This window comes from Ailuropoda melanoleuca, chromosome 4, assembly GCF_002007445.2.
Source record: "Ailuropoda melanoleuca isolate Jingjing chromosome 4, ASM200744v2, whole genome shotgun sequence".
NCBI classification, from domain to species: domain Eukaryota; kingdom Metazoa; phylum Chordata; class Mammalia; order Carnivora; family Ursidae; genus Ailuropoda; species Ailuropoda melanoleuca.
In genome coordinates, this window is record NC_048221.1 from 31,537,595 (window position 1) to 31,560,789 (window position 23,195).

Sequence of the window (23,195 nt, forward strand, 5' to 3'; positions counted from 1 at the left end):
GGGCAGTCTAAGATTAAACAATTTTCTTTTAGCTGGAGCTGTGTGTGCTACACCAACGTTCTGACTCAATCCTGCTGACGTCTCTTTGCCAAACATCTTTTCAGCTATCAGAGTTAGTAAGTCTGGGGCGCATTTTGATCCGATGATGTATGTATATAGAAGGATGGATGAATGCTTGAGGATGAACTTCGAATCTTGAAGGAATCATGTGCTATTGTGCTCTTTGAAAAGCCCGAGGAATGCTTTTGTGGGGTCTACCCCAGAGAAGGCTGGTGGTGTGTTTGTGGCTAACACCTTGCAAAGGGGGAATCCGGGTGTTGCTGCTCATGTTTTCTCTCTGGAGCAAAAACCAAGGTGCCTATAAGATTGCATCAATAGTTCCAAGGTGTTATCCAAGCCCAGTCCTGGGTCCACTGCACTCTGGAAAATGCCTTCAGCATTTGAGCTAAACCACTGAGAAAGGCAAGGAAGCTGACCCAACTACTCTTTTTTTGTGCCAGTCATTTAACCCCATGCTCTCAGCCCTGGCTAGCCTACTGGGACTGGAAATGGACCACTCCTTCCCTTTCACACTGACTTCCGCTTGAGAGCAGGAAAGCACCCCTTTCCTCTTTGAAGTGGACCCGGATGCAGATTCAACTGGTTTTAACTCTTTTTCAAACTTGATTAATAGTCCTTTAAGTCAATTCCTGGTAGGAGGTGGGTCCTGCACACATAATTTTTTTTTTTTCGTAAATAAGGAAGTGAGTAATTCCTAAGTTTTAGGCCAGGAAGAAAATCTGGAACTTTACCAAGTTCATTACATTTGGGGGGAAAAGCTATAAAAGGTATTTTTAAATAAATTTATTTAAGAAATCATGCAGAATTCCATTATCTAGCAATAATGTTTTTCCCATTTCTGTTTTTTAAAAATCTAGTCTTCTCAATCTTAAAACAATAAAAGTGGGATAATGGCATCTAAATTTTTGCAGAATGCATTTCTTTACTAAAAATCTTTTGATCATTTTCCTATATCTATAATTCCTAAATATTTTCAAAAACTTGATATGCAATGTCACCTAATGATCGACAGAATCCTCTTTGAGAAATGCTATATAAAATCCAACCAGGAAATCTATCAAGGAAGTTAACAGAGAAGGCTCTAGTAAGAAAAACCTGGATTTGAATCCTGGTTCTCCCACTAACCAACAAAATTAGCATCAATAATACATAAATAATAAAGTCATAACAGTTATTCACCACCTACGATGTGACAGGCACTTTGTGAAGGTTGCATGTGTTAATTTCACTTGCTCCTAGAACCCCATGTGGCTGGTGCTATTAGTATTCCTACATTGCAGATGAGGACGTAGAGGCTAGGGAATGTTTCCTGCTTAAGCTCACAAGGTGAATCAATATGAACTTGATCTGGCCTGTGTCCACTCTGCCAGATTCAGTTCCCACCCTCCTCCTCTGGCTGTTGGAGACCTGGTTCCCCCCAACCCCCACCATTAGTCCCTAACACTGGGCTACTTCTCATTCCCAGCCTTAGCACCAACACTAACACTTATCCCTCCTCTTCACCCTTTATGCTTCCCCCTAAATGCCACTTGCTGCAGGAAGCCTTCCTGGTACTCCATTACACACTTTCTTCATTATACATTCTCTTCATTCATGTGCACATTTTCATTGAGGGAAAACTTACAGGGATTAGTTCTTTTTGTAACTATGAGTTCATTATCCATCTCCCTTGCTAGACTGAGGCTCCAAGGTGCCCTCGCATCTGTATTTCACCCGACAATACAAATAAGTGACTCACTAGTGACAAGTCATTCTCAATTCTTCAGCCAGCAATATGGTCGGTTCCCATTAGCTCATTTCTAAACCTGTGGCTTTCAGCATGACAAAAGGGAAGTATGAAAGATGCACGGAATTGCTAAGTTAAATTGCAGGACTTTGGGTGACTAACCTTGAGAAGCAGCGGGTTTTGAAAGCCATTTCATTCTCTGTTCCTTTTAGAACAGAAGCTTGAATGTGTCCACACCATTTTTGCCAAAAGAGTAAGTGGATGGCTGAGGAGGGAGTGCATTTACACGGCTTTTCCAACAGCATGAAGCTTTAAGCCCATGGAACTGTCCCCAAACAAAAATTTGGTCTTGGCCACCTAGCTTCTCCCACCCTGGTGAGTCAGGTGGAAGAATGGGATAAGTGTCCTAGAGGGTGTTGTTCTAAGGCTTGCTTTCTCCTGTAAGGGGCACTGCTGCCTCAGTTTCCATGGCCAAATAAAGGAAATGGTGCATCAAAACTTGTCTTGAAAATTCACGATGCAAATGAGCACATTAGTGAGGCTGGGAAGTCCTGCAGGGGGAAAAAAATCTTGTTCATTTTCTCAGTTCCTAAGTTTATTTGGCCATGTTTAGACATAGCATGCTGTCTTGGGTTAGATTGTGCCAGAAGCAGACCCTGAGATAAGAATTTAAGTGCAAGAAGGTTTATTTGGGAGGTGAATTTATAAAAAGCACCAGAACAGGGGAAAGGAAGAGAGATTGGAAAGGGAAGGAGGCCAGTCCAGGGGGCATTCATGAGAAATTTACGTTTGGAGGCAACTGAAACTCAGCCTTGCGGGGGACCCATGGGAGGGGCCCACCACAGAGGTGACCTGTCTCAGGAGTGAGGAAGCTAGATTTTATGCACCAGCTCTCATTAGTCATGCACTGAGGGCTGCTTTGGGGGCCACTAGCTCCCTTGCACTTCTGGCCTGCTCTGTATGGTATCTAGAGAATGATGGCAGGCAAAGACTAGCAGGTGCTCCCAAGAGACTACTGGTTGTCATGCACGGGAACTATGAGTGCCAAGGGCAGATGGGTGGGAGAATGCCCGCTGCACCGGTGTCCCTCTTTACATTTTCCTTTTTCACACAGGGCACCCATTCATTCCTGGTGGAAGTAGTACTTGAGGACCAAAATTTGGAAAACAAAATTCCAAAATTTGGAATTCAAGCAGTTCATTGAGTTCCCAGAAGCTATCCTCTAGCCGAACACAAGGAGTCAATGCTATGCTATAGTTTGTAAAACCCCAAAGGGAATTCCTGTAAATGCCACCAAATATCAAACATATAAATCTCAAGGCTCAGCAGAAAGAGCCTTGAAAAATCATAACTTATGGGATGTTACATCAAAAAGTCTTCTAAGGATCCAAACTTAGAATCACGTTTTAACTCAGGCTGTGTGTGAAAGAGAAAAGTTCTCTTTCCCACAGCCAAGGGCACAGAGAATGCCATATTAACAGTGTCCTATGTGTGGTGACACAGGCTACATCCATAACAAGCTAGAGGTTGTCATATGGAGGTACAAAGACATAGAGCTATGAGGACCCCACTTCTATGGAATGTTTTACATTCTAGCAAAGTCAGACAATATAATATCAGTAAACCAAGAGAGAAAATGTTCATAGGTGGTAGTAAAGGTTATGAAGTCATTTAAAAGGATAATGGGAGAGAGAGTAGCTGGGGGGAAATTACTTAAGGCTGAGTGATCCGGAATGGCATCTTTGAGGAGGTAAAATATGACCTGACATCTCCTTGCTTCAGCAGAAGAGAAAGAGGGGACTTCAGGAGGACAGAGCAGCAAGTTCAAAGGCCCTGAGATGGGAATATGATTGGAGTATTTAAGGACAGGAGCCTGGATCACCCTGAATGAAGGGTAGAGTGTAACAGTAAGGTTGACAAGGAAGGCTACAGCTGGAACATGCTGGGTGCAAATTTGGTGTGTTTTTCCAACCATTTCATTGTTCTTAAGGGAAAAAAAAAAAAAAACCAACCCAAAGCATCAGAGAACATTCGCTGAGTACCAAATGTTCCCACGTTCTAGATTTCTGAGAAATCTAAGGAAATTCATCAAATTCTATCTCCAGGCAGCCATCCTCATGGTCTCATCTCATTCTTCAGCATCTCCCACCAAGACCTCAAATGGGCTCACAGATTAAGACCAGCCCCTAAAAGTTGAATGCTGACCTGCTCTTCAAAGATCTCATGTCCCAGTCCCAGAAAGCAATCATGCACAGAAAGAGGGCACAATGTTGCTAGGATCCACTTCTTGCTGGAAGGATGTCTGCTGGGTCTATACCATCTGATCTCACCAATGGCTTCAATTCAGCCCCTTGAGACATACCCAAGTGTGGTCCCCTTCTGGACTGCCATTCACTGACTACAGGAAGGATCTCCAGTGGCACAGCCATAAGACTTCCTCAGATTGTCCCCGAGGATGATATTGGGGTATCTGTCTCAGGAATGCACTTAGCCTTGTAAGGCAAGAGAAGGGTCTCTCTGGCAAAGCCAGGGTCAGGAGATGAGGGAAAAGAAGAGGCCAGATCCTGGCCTGTGGGGACAGGGACATCACAACAGAGGGCCCTGTCACCCTGCAGGATCCTGAACAAACCTCAATTTTATTTCACAGCTGGTTCCTGGGCACCGGATGTATGCAGACAGAGCAGGGCACTCCTACAGAAGTGGGTAAAGCATGGGCCCTGCCCTCAAGGGGCTATCCTGTCAAAGAAAGAAACACTGACTATTCCTGGTCATACCATGCAGAATGAGATCAGGGTCAAAAGGGACATTCAAACAGAGAACTTCAGGAGAGTACGGGGAGGAGAAATTAATAAGCTCACTGCCTTTCTCTGGCTTGATGATAGTTAACTGGGCTAACCAGATACAGGTAGGACTTTATGGCTCCCTTGTCACACTCATGAGTCAGGCTTTTTTAGCTGAGGAAAAGGCAACAGAGAACTATTGTCAAGAGATGCAGGGAAGTGAGAAGGACAGGAAAACAGCTCATGAAGAGCTCAAACAATGTCCCCTATTCTGCAAAATAACAGCAACTCTGAGGGTTAGGTACTGAGTTATCTTCTCACGGAAGGGTTCTCTCCCACCCTCACTACCTTCAGCTTGTGCTCCCACTGTTCCCTCTGCATCTGGGTCCTTCTCTAAAAATCTTGTTTTTAGCAGAGCCCTAGACAGATAGTCTGTTGGGTGTGAAGATCACCTCTTACATTACACTTAACCTTGGCCAGGTTGCTTCACCTCTGTTGTGCCTCGATTTCCTAATCTGTGACAGGTGGATATTAATAGTACCTACCTTAGATGGATTTTGTGAGGATTAAATTAGTAAATACACAGAGACAGAATGATGCTATTTCTATTGTTAGGCTAGGGTTCCCTAACTGTGGCAAGGGTAGCAAGGGTCTCATGGACAAAATGCCTATTTACCCGTTCTATTTACTTCCAAGGCAGCTAGGGATATTAGAAGTGCAAGGTCTCCTAAATGCTTAGAATCTCTTAGATTCTTTTCATCTGTATCACAGGCACATTTCAAAATAAATTTTAAAACTTAAATCCTACCATAAAATAATACAGGTTCATTAAAAACTATTTAGAAAAAAAATAGCAGATGAAAATCACAGAGTAGAGGACATACGATTTGAGGGGAATCAGCTCTCCTGACCATACAGTAATCCTGCTTAATCCATGTGGTTTGCACGGAGTTGACCTTGCTACAGGCGTGGGCCAGTGGACAGGGCAGACTCTCCCCAGACTTCTGCTGGAGCTACTGAAAGACGCTCTTTTCTTCTGGGACCCATAGCACATAGGATCAATATGTTTGACGATTCTGATGGTGAAGAATAGAGAAGAAAGCAGATTCTAGCTTTCTGGATGAATAGAAAAAAAGGTGGGAAATGCAAGCTCTCCAACAACAGTGTGAGGGCCTAGATCCGGTGGTGCCTGAAACTATAACATCTATTTGCTGGCCAAAAAGTTATGGTCAAAAAGACTGGCTCATGCCGGTCTGTTTCTTCCATACATTTTTTCACTTCAACTAGTTTTGGCTGAGGTTCTGTTACTTGTAAATGAAATCATTTTGAACAACCATCCAGAAATAGCCACATTTACATGTGTGTATACTTCCTTCCAGTCTTTCTTTCTCTTTCAAGCTCTCTGCATAGTTTTGTGTGTTTTTTTAATGAGAGGGGATCTTAATCTACAAATTTTAATACTTTTTTTCCTTCCTGAACCTGTTACAAAATTTGGTGCCTCTGGTTAGCACCCACGTCTTTTTGAGAGAGGACAGAAGAAATTCTGCTGCCCCCACCCCCTCCCCTGTCACCCTTCTGCCCCCTGGAAGGTATTTCAGAGGGCAAGGGGCTATCCCATGATATCCATGGGTTGGCAATTCCTTCCATGCTCAGTTCTATAGTGCTGGGCTGGACACCATCAGCTTTGATAGAGACTTTGGCCTTAGGTCAGCTTGGACTCCTGCCTGGTCTTTCAAAGCACTTTCCTTTTAAAGCCTCCAAACCCAGCATTTTCCATAAACATCTTGCTTTTTTTTTTTGGAGAGAAATTCAAGAGTGAGCATATTATATATTGATGGTGGTGGTCTAGAGACAAGGAATATGGACCAGAGTTTCAGGAACCCAAAAAGAGATGTACAGAATGCATTTGACTGCCAAACAACCATTCGGAGCGTTATTGAAAAATTGAATATGCTGTAATGACATGGGCGGAATTATATCTGCGATTCCTAAAGAAAATCTGAGGTGAGGTAGCCTTTGCTTTCTAATTAGCATGATCCGATGATGCAGGCCATAGGACAACTTGCTAGTCATTACGGTGCTTGCTTGTTCTGCTTATAGCTCAAAACTAACAGCAAAGTTTGTTTTGCTAATCTCTCCTCTGGATTTGCGAATTATTTGTTTTCATTATCTTAAAGATAAACTGGAAAGAAAAATCTAACGGAGGGACAATTTTTATAAGACAGAACACTAGAGTTGTCTTTGGATGTGGACGCCACGCTTAATTTAATAAAAACCAAAGCAGACCACATTGGAAGCTCTAACAGAGGAATGTGTTTGTAATGAGGGAAGTGCCACAGGTCAGAAAACAAACATGGGCTTCGAAACTGCGGATCCTGGTCATACCCACTATTTTTATCCTGCTGAGTGATTCTGAGCAAGTCACATCCCCTTCCCAGGTTCAGACTGCTCTGCCTTGAGCAGCAAGCTTACCTGCTCTGCCCATCTCAGAGGCTCTGAAGAACACAGGAGATAGTATGCTTTAGATGATCAAGATTTCTTTTATAAACACAAAATGATAACACTATTATAATATTCAGATAATGCTCTCTAGAATTTACAGAGTACTCATGCCTCTAACAGATGGTGCTGTTATAATTCCTAGCCATCTTCCCCACTCTGTGGATCACAGATGTCAGCCGCTTGAGTAGAAAGAGATTCAGTTTTAGCATCAGGCAGTCAGGGTTTTGAACCTCAGCGCTGGCTGTGTGACCTTAGGCAAGTTAGTGCCTTCTTTGGTCTTAGATGCATCCTGTAGGCAACGGGGATGAATAAACAAACACCTGCTACCTGCCTAGCGGCCTGGAACCTTTCTGCTAGATAGCAGGTACACGTATGGATTTACAGTAAGTAGTCACACGCAAGTATTAGGGTCAAATAGGCTGATAGATGAGTACGCAATTATAATGACATCGTAATAGCTGTCATTTTTTGATCACTTTCTCTGCCTTGGGTGCCATTCTAAAACCTTTACATGCATGAACTAAGGGATGCTCATAGCAGTTCTGTGAGGAAAATGCTGTCACTCTCACCTTATGGATGAGCAAACTAAGGCATGCAGGGATAAAATTTCTTACCGATGGTCATCCAGCTAATAAGTGGCCTTGCTGGGATATGGCAAGGAAAGTCTGGATCCAGAGCCTACCCTGGAAACATTTACACTGCATTGTCTCTCTAATTGCTAACATTTAGTGAGTGTTGACTGTGTGAGCTTTGCTCTACCATTCTTGTAAGTGGTTTATAATGATTAACTCAATATTCTCAACAAACCTTGATTAGAGTTATTGTTTAGTTTTTAAAAAAATGATGCCCAGGGAAGTTTGTCAGATAAATGACAAATAATTTTTTATTATAAGTATGTCCCATGCAATATACAGCATATGCTTATACTAAGAAAATACTGTTGACCTGCAATTAAAATTAAAATTTAACTGGGCATTCTATATTTTATCTGACAACCCTACCCTGAGAGGGGGTGGGAACTAATCTACTTCCTTGTACTGAGTGGACTTCAGAAAATAGTAATTTCTACCATTATTGGTATTTTCAGGTTATCTATTCTGACATCTGTTTTCAATTGTTCCTTTAGCCAACTAAAATCAGAAGCTATATACATAAAGAAAATAATCGTGATATATTAATAAAACCTTAAAATAATAGGGCCTCTATAACTCTTTCACAGAAACGAAATGGAGCCTCATGATGACCCTGTAAGTTTTATGCCTATTTAATAATGAGAAACTGAGTCACAGAGCCATCAAATAATTGCCCAAGGGCACACAAATAAAAAAGCTAAATTAGAAGGGGCACCTGGGTGGCTCAGTCGGTTAAGCGTCTGACTCTTGGTTCTGACTCAGGTCATGATCTCAGGGTCATGAGATGGAGCCCCATATCAGGCTCCGTGCTAAGCATGAAGTCTGCTTACGATTCTCTCTCTCTTTCTGTGCCTCACCGCCCCCACCCCCAGTTTCCACATGTGTCCACTCTCTTTCTAAAAAATAAATAAATAAATAAAGCTAAATAGAACATCACATTGTGATCCCTAGGATATGAGAGCCATGTTATTGCATATCAGGGTTTATAATGAAGAAAATTGGTAGGAGTCTGGATTCTAGCCCCAATTTCCATTAATGGCAGGACACATCTGAAAACTCAAAGAACAGTCATCTCTATAAAACCAGTCAGCAGCAAAAGAAAAGGCGGACAGAAAAACATCTTCAAAATCACTATTAAATGATTAATAGTGATTTAAATGGTGCAACAGGATCACCTCACATACTTTTTCCTTGCCCCTAGTTACTACTTTTTGCTTGCCATGGTGCCACAACTCTCAGTGATATGTCTGGATAGTTTCCATTTATGGAGACGCTTTAATGTTCCAGATACCTCAATAAGAACTTTACTCTCCCCTCAAAAAACCAAGAGGTAAAATCCTCATTGCATATATGGGAGCACTGAGGCTCTGCAAATTGTCAGTTGCACAAGGTTTAGCTTCTAGCTAAAAAATGACAGAGCTGAGCCTGCACCCCAATCTTAGATTACTCTACAACCTGTTCTTCTTCTTCTTTTTTTTTTTTTTTTAAAGATTTTATTTATTTATTCGACAGAGATAAAGACAGGCAGGGAGAGAGGGAGAGGAAGAAGCAGGCTCATAGCAGAGGAGCCTGATGTGGGGCTCGATCCCATAACACCGGGATCACGCCCTGAGCCGAAGGCAGACGCTTAACCACTGTGCCACCCAGGCGCCCCTACAACCTGTTCTGACAGATGCATGACACACACGCTACCATGATCGGTCTGATGCCCACTGCAGACATAACTAGTCAATCACGGTGTTCTTTCCCTTTGAGCCTGGAAAGGAGCACAGAATCCTTCCATAAACATTATTCTAGGCAGCCACTACTGGTCAAGAGCACCACACATTCAATGTCACACCTCCTAGCTGCCCCTCTAATATCTCCTCCCGATGAACACCATCGTCTTAACAGCTGCCATGAAAAGACAGTCAACTCCGCGTGCTGCATGATGAATGCTACTTTAAGGAGACCGTTCGGTAAGTCCCAGAAATGGAATTCATCTGAGATGTGATGGTTCAGAGGCTACAGTCCAACTGCTACTTACAGAGAAACAGAGGATACCATGTGAAGAGCCCGGGGCTCTCTGCCACCAAGCCAGTTATGAAGCCACCATTTCCAAAGTCTTGATGCTGCTGTGATGGTCTGTTGCTTTCCACAGAAGGAAAGCTGCACTCTACTCCAGCCAACAAGGAGGCCCAAAACCCCGCCTCCTCTCTGAGGAGTTAGGTTTCATTCTCAGACAGCGTGCTCTCAGGGGCTAATGACTGGCTGGAAGCTGAGAGTGCCCTCAGACTGTGACATGGTACAGATTTAGGAGAGCAACAGGGCATTCCTCTGACTTCCCTGTCTGGAAAGCCCAGTTGGTTCACCTCTTTGTGCCCCCAATTCCCCCCGCTATCCCCCCACCCTCAGCCCACATATAATGATGCTTTTCTTCTTTCCCTTTCTTGGGGGAAGGATTTAAGAGCTGCGTGGACACACCCAAGGCATTGTTAGTGAAAGTTCAGGAAGAGACCATGAACCCAGTTAGGAATGAGCAGAATCAAAATGAGAGTAGGAAGGAGAAAAAAGGGAACATTATCCTTTAAATATGTCTATTACTAAGATAATAGAACTCCTAGATATCACGATTAGGACCCCCAAATTATATTTAGGCCCCATCTTCTTCACCTCCATCATTGTCAAAAGCAACAGAGAACAAGTTTATCAGGATCAAAATATATCTTGAGAGCAGGGAAAGGCTATTCAGAGTCTGCAAATAAAGCAGGTATCTAACAAGCTTAGAAAGGTGGTCCAAGAGTGTGGTAAAGTGCAGGGGGCACACATGAGGGGAAAGAGAAACAAGTGAAGATTTTCAGCACAGGGAAGCAACAAATTTCAAGGGAATTTGTACCATGCACCATGACAAAGAGAGAAAGAATTTGTAAACACTGACATGGAGAGTAGCTAAGAGCTTAGACTCTAAAGCCCAGCTCTGAAGACTAAATCCAGACTCACCTCCTGCTTACTGTGTGGCCTCAGACAAGTCACCTATAATCTCTAAGACTCAATTTCCCCATCTGGAAATGGGAACATTAATAGCACTTATCCCGTGGTGCTGTTCTGAGAATTGTGTGAGATAATTTGTATAAAGTGGTTAGCACGAAGTCTGGCACCTAAGTAATTCAGCATACGTAATTATCTCTATAATCTAAATATGTCTATAATATATTATTCTGATTTTTAGAAGTTATATGATACTATCTATTAAACTATCCCATTTATATAAAAAATTTTCTTTATACATATATACTTACTCACAAAAGGAGAAAAAATAAAGCTCTGAAAAATATGGACCAAATACTGTTAACCATGGGGACATGATGACTTTTTTTCTGCTTTATATATTTCTGTATCTTTTGGCATTTATCTGTACTAGGAGCATGAATTATTTTTATAAGAAAATAAAGATACAACTATTAAAAATTCAAATCAAATGACTTCTTGACCCTGAAGCTTGGAATTTAATGTGGGTTCTAAAAGAGACCAGGGTGGCACCAGCATCCTTAATGAAGAAACAGATATTCCCTTCTGGGGTCAGCCTTAATGACAAGAAAGGACAACCACTTGGTAAGAGTAGAAATGAAAAGGATGAAAATGCTTAGTGATGCAAAATGGGACAAAATGTACAGGGTGGGAGGCCACAACACACTACACCTTGTAGTTTTCATGCCCAGAGGAGATATGACCCACCTTCCACCATTTTTAATGAAATAAGTTTCTTTGTGTCATCTTCCATGAAGGTAAAGTTTATTCCTCTGCCCGTAGCCATGTCTGGACTGCACGACAGGTGGGTGAAGTTTGGAAAAGTGGCAATGGATCTCGAAGACAAATTTTATTTATTTTTATTTTTATTTTTTATTTATTTTAATGATTTTTTTATTATATTATGTTAATCACCATACAGTACATCCCCGGATTGCGATGTAAAGTTCAATGCTTCATTAGTTACGTATAACACCCAGTGCACCATGCAATACGTGCCCTCCTTACTACCCATCACCAGACTATCCCATTTCCCCCACCCCCCTCCCCTCTGAAGTCCTCAGTTTGTTTCTCANCAAATTTTAGAGCTTATTTGCCAAGTGAAGAAGGATTTGTGTGGCCACCTTTGATTGAAGCACTCTGAGCGTTAGAAAATAATTGTGAAAATACAGAGACACACCTGCTGATTGGGTTGAGGTTTCTAAAACTGGCAATTAATCCAAGAAGCTGATTTTAATTGGATAGAGAGGGAATAAAAAATTTTATTGTATTACTCTAGTTGCAATGCAAAGTATGGTTTTTTCCAACCAATATTTTATGAGTGAAAATAACTTTCTTGCCTTCCTGTGTTTTGCGGAAGGCCTTACACCTTCATTGTACTTCAGCTTCTGTCTGGGCCAATGAAACCATAAGCTTAGTGTTCTTAAGTAGCTCTGGGGCTGGAAGATCCACTTTCCAGGTGGCTCGTCCACACAGCTACAAGACTGTGCTGGTAGAAGCCTTGGTTCCTTTCCACACGTGTCTTTTCACAGGGCTGCTTGCGTGTCCTCTAGCACTGTGGCTGGATTTGTCCAAAGCAACTTATCCAAGAGACAAAGGCAAGAGCTGCAATGTCTTTTATGACTTAGCCTTCAAAATCATATGCTACTATCCTTGGAAGGGGGGCAAATATGAAAGGGAGTAAATAAAAGGAAAAGAGGATTTGGGGGGACTATCTTTAAGAATGGCTTCCATAGGCACCGATACATACTGACAGTTTTTAGAACCCATTAGAAGCAATATTCAACAGAGATGATACTCGTGACAGAGATTATCAAAGCCTGGGTTAAGGGTTAGAAGTTTTGAATAATCACAAGATTAGACTGTAAGACAGGTGATGGACAATTTGACCTCTAAACTGTATCTGGGCTCTAGTCTGGACCCATTTCCTAGTTATTTCTAAGCTTGAGACCCTCTGCCCTAGAATTAAATGGACATGAGCGAATGACTGGCTCCGTCAACAAAATATGTATCAGACCCAGTGCTAGGCCCTGTTGCTACCCCTACCTAATAGTGATGTCCGAAGGAAGACTACAAATACTTACCTGATTAATGAATTATAACTTTTCACGAGAAAGAATGGGATGCCATGGAGACCAAAATTAGCCAGGCAGTATCGAGAAAGTGATAGTAAACTCAGAAATGATGAGTAGGAGAGATCCAGAGAAGTGGGAGCGAGGAGGGAGTTGTCAGGAGAGGGAACAGTACGTACAAATCCATGAGTTGGGAACATGCTAGGGGACTGTGAATCCTGAACAGCCTGGCCTACACCCAGGAAGTTACTGGTAACTGGGATTCACTTAACTCAGTGTTTGATTACTGGAAGAAAAGTCTTCATTATTTAATAGCAAATTATTTCTTCTTTCAGTTCCAGATAAAGATATGCAAGCTGTTTTCCAGATACCCAAAGTATTAAGGCAAAGTTGTGGGGCACATCTTAGGAGAAGAAAACTTCTCTTCTATTTCACAGAGTAGAAAAAAAAAAATGCCTGAATTAGAAAAGAGAATAGAACTGGGTATTTAATTGCTAAAAGCTCTAGTTGCTTCCAGTGCCTGAAATTAAACATGACAAGTTCAAGAAATAATGTGAATTGGGTATTTAAATCTCATGGCCACTGAGGTCATCACCATCATTTTACACAGACAAATCATTAGAAAGGGGTACTCAGCTAATTGTATGGGTGACCAGTGCCATTCCTTTTCTGGGCTCTGAAAGAACCTCAGATATAAAAATCATAAATGAACAAAAGCATAACCAGGTAATGGTCCCTTTAAGATAAAACTGGCAGTGTTTAACTAGAAATTACTGACTGCTCCAGAAATGAAAATCTGTGTTCTGCAGTAAGAAGGAGAGCTTTTTTGTGTGTGTTGTCTCCCCTCCCATTCGGTTACAACAATGAGTCACCATTACCTGCAAAGCTAGACATGTAACTTCGCTTCTTGTGCCAGGAAGGCAAGACACTAGTTGGCTGGGATTTAAAATGAGAAGGGTAAAAAATGTTTAATTTACAGATTTAATTAAACATGAAAGCTTTCAGGAAGGAAAACATGCCCCCCGTCCCCCATTCCCCACCTTTAAAAATGTCTCTACTGATCTTCATTCCAAAGAGGCTACCTACATTAGAGAACTAATTTTTAATGATTTGTGTAAAGCACCAATTTGCCCCAAATTAGAAAGACTGTGTAATGAGGACTGGTACAGACAAAACCCCCAAGTTTTATCTGACGAAACTACACCTCTCAAAGAAGCTTCTTCACACGAATTTCTATAAAGGCTGTCTCTTCTGCCCACCTATCTTTGGCCTCCATGAGGCACAACGAAGGTGTGGTAGTGGAAACAGAAGCTCATACGTGTCCTAAGAATAGGATGATTATGCTCAATGTACGGCGGGCCTGAGTTACCTCCTAAGACAACGTCTCTCCCCAGCTCTTTTCCCCCAAACGAGGTCTTCCCAGCCAAGAAACCTGACTCTTATTTTCATAATGCTTCAGGCATGCATAGCAAAGAGCAGCTCTTTCTGCCCCTATAGTTTAGACAAGACCCCAGCATCTGAGCTGAAAAGTTAGAATTTCATCTCTTTGTCTTTGGGAAACTGAGTCGTCAGGGAAAAAAACAAGAATAAACTCCTACTACATCTTTCCAAAAGTAAAGAAAAGAATGAACAATGAATATGAGCTTGTACTTTTAAAACTGTCTCCCTATGAAGCTAATATAGATACAGATACGTAAGTATTTCAAGATATCCAGTGGGTTCCCTGGGCATGGATGGGTTGCCCTATAACTTACTCCAAGATCTCTTTAGTATCTGCAATATTAAACTCTAATTATGTTTCAGGTCCTGAAGCCCAGTTCTCTCAATTTTAATAAAATGTGTCCAAACGTGACTCTCATGAGTAGGTGACAAAGGAAGGGTACGCTCTTGGATATTGGAGGTGGTGGTGAGATGACAATGAGCTTACAGCTTTATAACATTAAGCCGAAAAGGGGGGTGCTGAACCCTAAGTGAAGACGAAGCGTATTTTTGTATTTGGAGGAACCAAGGCTCTTTTTTAAGAAAAAAGGAGACATTTTGACGATAAGTGGGAGAGTATTTAGTTTCTCTAAAGGGATTTTGCAGGAGTACATGGTTCAACAGAAAATATTACCTAGATGAGATTGTTCATCTAGCAGACCAGAAATGTTTTTAATTCTATTTTCTGCACTGTTAGTACTCCACAAACGAGCAGCTGTGGTCCAACAGTGACAAGTCAAGTACATTCATTGCTCCAGTATCTCTGCATTCAAGGTTGCCTTCTTGAACACAGATAGTCATAATGGATGAAGGTAGGCACTCTTAAAGGGACATTCATGTTTTGAGTCTCCTTACATATTTCCTTTATACCCCCCACAAAAGACTTCTATTTTCTTTATACTTTCCTATTAAATTTCTCTAGTATCTTTGATATTCAGTACCAGTGTCATCTTTACTTTTACAGAAATGTTTATAATTTCTCAAATTCATTCCCATAGAGAAGACAATGGCATCCAGAAAGACACTACGAACTCATCATTTTGTCTGCCTAGCACAACTCCCTTCATCAAAAAAGAATCTCCTTTAATTTGGGAAATAGTCTTTCCATAGCTTTTGGTTCTAACAAAGGTTGCCAATCAGTTTAACCCACCCACCTGTTTAAATGATGAGCATGTGACCTGGCTGGGCCAATCATCATGCCGCTGCTGTGGGATTGGCCAGAGAAATCCACGAATGATCAACTTAAGCCAGTAAGAGTCCTGTTTGGGATTGACGTGGAGGCATCCCTTTGACTTGGGTGATGATGAAACTGGGAAGAAATGAGCCTGGAAGATGCCGTCAGATCTGCCCCTGGCCACGGGGGGAAACTGATAGAGGAAATGGAGCCAATCATTTTGAGTCGGATCTCAGTCATTGTTCATGCAGCTCTTCTTTCAGATATGTGAGTAACCCACAATTCTTCCAACTAATCACCCTCTTTTATTCCTTTGGTAATTCAGGCTGGGTGTCTGTAACTTCCTGATGAATGCAGGTTCTGATAGTTCTAACAGCATCAAGAAGCACCTTGCCCAGTGGTGTGCACAGAATAAACACCTAATGTATGTGGGTAAACTAAAGGGCAATTTCTTTTTTAACATATGAACTGTAGAAAGCAGAAGAGGGGTTTCTAAACTGGATAACTGTCTGAATTTTGCTGTTATTATTGGCACTAAATGTTGACATTATGTCAGGGCTACTAACATTCCAGGCGTTACTATGTGAAATGATTAAAAGAATAAACCAGCGCAGTCCAGTAGAAATATAACTTGAGCCACATATATAATTTTAAATCTTCTGGTAGCCACATTTTTAAAAGAAACAGGTGAAATTCATTGTAATATTCTATTTTATTTAACCTAATATATCAAAAACTTATAATTTCATCATATAAGCAATACAGAAGTTATTAATGCAACATTTTAATATTTTTATACTAAGTCTTCAAAATCCAGTGTGTATTTTACACTTATAGCGTATTTCAGTTTGAACTTGCCACAGTTCAAGTGTTCAACAGCCACAAGTGGCTTGTGACCACTATATAAGACAATTCACTGGTTTTAATTCTTGTTCTACCACTAACTAGTTCTATGACATTCAGAAACCTATCTGATTTATTTGAGCCTCAGTTTTCTCATCTGTAAGATGGGGAGAATGATAATCATCCCTTCATCACAGGCCGGATAAAGATGTAGCGGTAAGGAGGCCGGATGAAGTTTCTGCCACACTGAGCTGTGTTCTGGTGGGGAACAAGGACAGCTTACTGATACAAATACAGGTAAACAGAATAATGTCAGAAAGTGCTAGAAGACAATAGACGGGTTATGGAGAAAGTAAGTAACTCTTCAAGGGATGGAGTCTGCTTAGAGAGAATTATCAGAGTGGGTCTTTCCAAGAAGGTGATCAGTTACCTGAGAGGTCAACAGTGAAACACAGCCAGCCACATCATCAGCAAGGTAGGAGGCCAGGATCTGTGTTCCAGGAGCCCCAAAGCTGTCTTTCAGAAAGAAAACCCAGAAACAGGTATCATAGAGAAGACTTCCATACTGTAACCCCTGTGCCCACAGCCAGCACCTAGTTGTTTCCTAAGTTTTGGTGGGACGCAGGGCTGGCCACAGATGCTTAGGGGCTGACAGACCACCCCCACCAGAGAGAGAATTCAAGAAAGAAAACAGACGCTATTGACAGGAGGAGCTGCGGGCTTCGGTGGTGGCATGAAAAAAAAAAAAAAAAAAAACCAGAGCAAGGTGATTTCAGGCAGCCCTGAGTTTAGAATAGACTGGTACAGGTGCCACGGGGCAACCCCGACAGATCTTCCCCTGGAGTGTGGAGTTTCAAGACGGCCCTGAGCTTGTGAGGTCGTGCAGAGGCACACTGTCTGGGCGGTGCACCTCTTGCCTTGCCGCTGCCAAGTGCCAAATTGCCCTGGCTCAGGGCTGGGCCCGCTGCTGGCTGTCTTGTTTTTATTCCCTCTGCCTGTTTCTCTTTGAAAGCAAATTGCTCCCCAGGCTGTTTATAACATGTCTGAGGCAGCTGGCCTGGCAGCCTCTAGAGTGGTTTGGGGTTTGCCATCCAGGTAGGAAAGCTTGAGAAGGCGAGCTGCTTCTCACATCAACAAGGGCTTCGGAAAAGTGTTTGTGCCAAGACCTTGCTCAGCACCTAGGACGCATCAACTCCTTTCGTCCTCCTCAAAACAGCCCACATTTTGCAGTAGAGAAAACTGAGGCTCATAACGGTTAAGTCATTTCCTCAAAGCCACACAGCAGTTAAGTTGTGACTCTAAGCTCTTTGATATTTCCCCTGTTCTGTGCTAAAGGAGAATTGTTTAAGCTGGAGAGAGGGGAAGTACCTAGCATGTTATGTGGCGATCTATGAGGTTTTCCTAAGTAAGAAACTCAAGCAAGGGAAGAATTTGAACTTGATTCTACACCGTCTCTGACTTCACACACCCGGGGTCACCGTGTATAGACTGCTCATTTTGTTCCCAAGTCGGCTCCAAAGACAACAGATAATGCGTAGAAAAGATGCACTTTAAGGGCATAGGGAGTGCATCACTGGGAACAAAATCCAGAGAAAGGGAAGAAAGAATTTGGATCAGCACTGCAAAGCCAGATGTTGAATTCATTAATAGATGCCTTTAGGAGCGTTTTTAGAAGCACAGGATCATAAGATTGAGACCAAAATTCAAATGAGAAATAGAAAGCAAAAACAGATTGCATTATTTATCCTCAAAAGGTCATACTTCCCACCTGCAGCAGTAACTGGAGTTTAGATTTGGTTGCATCATAGAGGATCTATACATATACCCACAGAGGCCTTGATACCCTCCACCCCCTGCCACCCCCACCGACTCACACTTCTTCCTTGTCAGGTTCAGCGCTTTCTTTTTCCTTATCATCCTTGGCTATCTGTGCTCTCCCTGACACTCTTACACTCTTGGTACTCCTCCTCATTACTGTGTCCTCTCCTGCCTTCTGTGAGATCATATAAGAGTGTCATAGTTCTATGTTGCTGTATAACAAGTGAGTCCAAAACTGAGTGGCTGAAAACCACGCACATTGCTTATCTCAGTTTCTGTGGGTCAGGGAGCCAGGTGCAGCTTAACAGAGTCCTTTCTTTTGGGGGTCTCTCACAGGCCAATATCACGGTGCTGGATGGGGCTCCACTCCTCCCCAGCAGGGTACAATCTGCTTTAACTCACTCAGGAGGTGCTGGCAGGCGGCAGTACCCATGGGTGGGTGTACGGAGGGCTTCGGTCATCACTGGTCAATCACTGGAGGCAGCCCTTAGCTCCTCGCCAGGTGAGTCTCTCCATGGGCAGCTTCATCAGAGCAGGCAAGAGAGCAAGACCGAAATCACAGTCTTTTGTAAGCCAGTCATGAAAGTACCATCTCATTATTCATGCTCTATTTTGGTTGTTAGAAGAAAGTCAATAGATCCAGCCCCTGCTCAAGGGGAAGGACCTGCACAGGAAGTGGGAACCACTGGTAGCCGTCTTAGAAACAACATGGACAGGACTGGAGGAGATTATGCTAAGTGAAATTAGTCCAGCAGAGAAAGACAATTATCATACGGTTTCACTCATTTATGGAACATAAGAAATAGGAAGATCGGTAGGAGAAGAAAGGGAAGAATGAAGGGTGGGGGTGGTAAACAGAAGGGGGAATGAACCATGAGGGAGTCTGGGAAACAAACTGAGGGCTTCAGAGGGGAGGGGGGTGGGGGATTGGGATAGACTGGTGATGGGTAGTAAGGAGGGCACGTATTGCATGGTGCACTGGGTGTTATACACAACTAATGAATCATGGAACATTGCATCAAAAACAGGGGATGTACTGTATGGTGACTAATATAACAAAATAAAAATTATTAAAAAAAAGTTAAAAATTAAAAAAAAGAAACCTGCCTATCACAAAAATCATGCACAACATTTCTGTTTCGGACAATACCTGATATATCTAGATGTCCAGTAAATGATGGCCATGTTCGACATTACATTCTCCTGCTCTCCTACCTCTTCCACTGCCCTTGGGTTCATCCAAGGATGGAGCAACTATTGTGACATCAGATGTAAGAAAACTTAAGTATCCCTCCTCCACACCTCTCCACATGCACGCTTTTCCCCCCGGGGGAAGCCAGAGTAATCGTTCTAAAACCCAAATCTGATCATGTCACCTCCTGCTTAAAACCTTTCAATGGGTCTCCAACATCCTTAACACCTCCTTATCATGGCTTTGGAGGCTGTGCATGTTGGACCCAGATTTACCCCTCCCAATCTCATTTCTCTCTACATCCCCTCTCTCCTTTTATGTTTCAGCCATACTTACTTTCCTTTAGCTCTATAAACATGCCATGCTCTCCCGTCTCAGCCTGTGCCAAATATACTCCCTCACTTCAAGCCTTTACACCTCAAGAAAACAGTTCCTTCTTTTATTCTAGAACCTCCATGAGGGCAGAGAGTATATCTATTAGTTTATGAACCCATCCTTAGGACCCAGCACAGTGCCTAGTGGCAGAAAACAGCCACGGAGAAAAGACTGCACCCATGGAAGATGGTAGCAGACATTTAGTTTGCCCGGGAAGAACCCCACAGGTGGGGAGGCTATGGACTTGTTGGGTAAAGGATTTGCTTCCCAGCACCAGCCTCTTATACTCTCCCTCATCCCAGGATGCCTTCTTTCAGAACAGGAAAAGGTGACATCATACCCTCAGGGCACTATATTCTTAGGGCAACAAAATACATGATGAAACATTCCTATCAAGTGTTATATTGGAGGTTCCTGACATGTGTTTTTGTTTTTGTGTTATTATTTGAGAGAGAGTGAGTGAGAGAGCACGTGAGTGGGGGAGGGGCAGAGGGGGAGAGAGAGAGAGAGAGAATCTCAAGCAGACTCCCGGCTTGAGCACGGAGCCTGACTTGGGGCTCGATCCCCTGACTCTGAGATCATAACCTGAGCTGAAATCAAGAGTCAGAGGCTTAACTGACTAACCCCCCAGCCTCCCCTTGACATATGTTTTTAAAGCAATGAATTACATAAGAGATCCAAATACAAAGAACACCCATCCATCTTGCAAATGACATCAGCTAGCATTTATTCCATACTTAGGACATGTCCAGCAGGCTGCAAGAGGTTTCTAAAGCAGCAGTCCCTCCTTTATTGTTTACAACAATAACTAGACATAATTATTCCTGTTTTTGTGAATGAGGAAAATGAAGCTCAAAGAGGCACAGTTGCTTGTCCACCACCATACAGATAAGAAATCAAATCAGCTTTGATTTGGGACATGATGATGACTATGACAGCTACTGTTAACTAAGCCTTTGCTGTAAGCCAACCTTTCACCAGTACTTGATATGAGTTCTTTACTTAATGTTCCTGGCAACCCATTATAATGGGTACTATCTTTATCGCTTAATTAGAGATGAAAAAACAGGCTCAGGAAATTTAAGAATACTGCCCCTGATTACACAGCTAGAAAGAGGCTACACTGGAATTTCTTCAGTACATATTTTATTATAGTGATATTTTAAAGATTCATTTTATTTCTTTGAGAGAGAGAGAGAGAGAGAACACGTGCACATGAGCGGGGAAGGGGCAGAGGGAGAGGATCTCAAGCAGATTTCAAGAGGAGCATGATGCAGGACTAGATCTCACAACCCTGAGGTCATGACCTAAGTTGAAATCAAGCATCAGATGTTTAACCAACTGAGCCATCCAGGTGCCCTATAGTGATATTCTGACAAATAATTTCATTTCCAAAAATGGAACATATTTGTGAGTATGTTAAGACAAGAAGCAGATAACAGTACCCAATGTTAGCCTTTTATCCCCCTAAGAAAAAATGCTGGTATAAAATACTTAAGAGGCTCAAAATCATCACTTTAAGAAAAACATATCTGACAGCGAGTTTTAGTTCTACTAGATAGAAAAACCAAAATGAACTTAAAGCCAGACATCAATGTGCTACTCACCTGCCTATTATTGGAGAAAAGAAAAAATATAATACACTAATACACAAAAATACTGAAATGTTCTTATTTCTTGTGTTTTTATTTCCTGTTGTCATAAAAACAATTAGTAAAATGTAATCCAGGATTTAATTTCTCCAGTCTGGCTTCTCACTTGTATCCTGAGTGATGGCATAGACATTAACTGTTCAGAATATCATGACCTATTGCTCGTGGCTTTCTAGGATTGCATCTTGGCCCTCCCCAGCCCTAGGATTTAAACCCAGGCCCACCTGGTGTGCCAGTTCATGCTATTACCACCGCACAAATCGCCTACCCAGGCCACTGTACCGACCACAAAGCATGGGGAAAATTTGTTCCTCAAATGCGAAGATATTTGGAAGCTATTGGGTGCTTATGCAAGAAAAGGCCACAAACTCTCTGGATTCCAAAAATAATTACACCAGGCTCCTCTGAGTCCTTGCTGGGTAACTCATCACAAGATTTCCCAAGCTTTCATGGAGTCTGGTGGTTTTAAAAGCAGACTGATAATCAGAATCAGCTGGAAGGTCCATAAGATACATATTCCCAGGGGCCACCACAGACCCATGGACTCAAAATCTCCAGGCCCAGGGATTAGGAATCTGATTCAAGAAGCTCCTTGAGGATTCTGATGCCCAAACAGATGGGAGCTGCCAGTTTCCACCACACGAGGCCTCCAAGTCTGCCACCTCCCCCTTTATAAACTCAGAAGGAGGCTGCTTCGTTGCCTCCTGGGGATTAAGAATGAGCGAGTTCAGCCTGGAGAATAGCAGGAGGATTTTCCATTTCCTAGGAGAGTTTTATCATTGACCTACCCAGTCACATGCCTGGGCCTACTGTCTATTTCATGTCATTTAACCAAAATGCATATTCTTTTCCAGGCACAACTTATAAACTCCCTTTTCTAACATTAAATATAAGATGATGATGACGATACCTATAGTCAATTATGGGGCATCTACTATATATATATACTTCATATATATCATCTCTCTTCTCAACAACTCTCCAAGGCATAGTTTATTCTCTCCAATTTGCACATAAGGAAACTGAGACTCAGGTTCATTAACTTAAATATGTCCCTCCAGCAAATTGCAGAGTCAGGATTTGAATCCAGATCATTATAACGCCAGAGCCCAACTTCCTTCCCTTCCCCCCAGCTGTGTCATCTTGGGCAGGTACGCAACCTCTCAATGCCTTAATTTCTCCACATTCACAAAGAAGGAAGGAAAGGTACCTGATTCATAGCATTGTTCCTTAGATTAAAAGACAGAATTCATAGAACACGCCTAGCACAGGAAGATTAGATATTACAGTAGTTGGCTTTTATACCCGAGTTTCTCAAACATGTCTTGGAGAGCACACGTCCCTTCTAAGTAAAAAGTTGCAAATAATTTCAGCATGCTGCAAGCTATGTCTATCTCTCAGTGGTTCTCAATGCCTATTAGCATGTTAAAGGCTCCAGAGAGTTCAACAGTAAAGAATCCAGTTTCACTCTACCCCAAGCTAGAAGATATGTGTATTTGAATCACTTAGCTTCCACCTAATACTTTGGTCCTACCAAGAAGGAAAGGGGCCTTTTACGCACGATTTGGAATGGAATTGCTTTGATAATCTCACCCTCCACCAGCACTTGGAAAAGGCCCTACTGGAAGACATACCATTAAGAAGTACTTGCTTTGATACTGGCTGCTAATCCCATGGCCCAGCTTGACATTGTCTCTTAGCAACGTCCTGTCCTTTTCCCCTTTTCATTCTTGTGCCTCTAAGGACACTTCCTTTTCTCCCGTTTCTCTTCAGCCTCGGGTTTTCACGGCCCCTTAAGCCTCTTTTACACAGGGAGAAGCAGGAGCCAAAGGCCCCGTGCACATATTTATGTTAATAGTACCGAGGGGAGGAACAGCCTGTTCT

The 23,195-nt window shown here is 42.3% G+C and overlaps 1 long non-coding RNA gene across 1 annotated transcript in view; it reads left to right on the top strand.

Moving 5' to 3' along the window:
- The window catches only part of LOC109490206, a 231,471-nt gene extending 223,067 nt beyond the window's left edge, over positions 1-8,404 (top strand). Inside the window, exon 3 of the long non-coding RNA XR_004624734.1 lies at positions 33-8,404. This is a non-coding gene — a long non-coding RNA (uncharacterized LOC109490206). The remainder of the gene's footprint in view (positions 1-32) is intronic.
- The last annotated feature ends 14,791 nt before the right edge of the window (positions 8,405-23,195 follow it).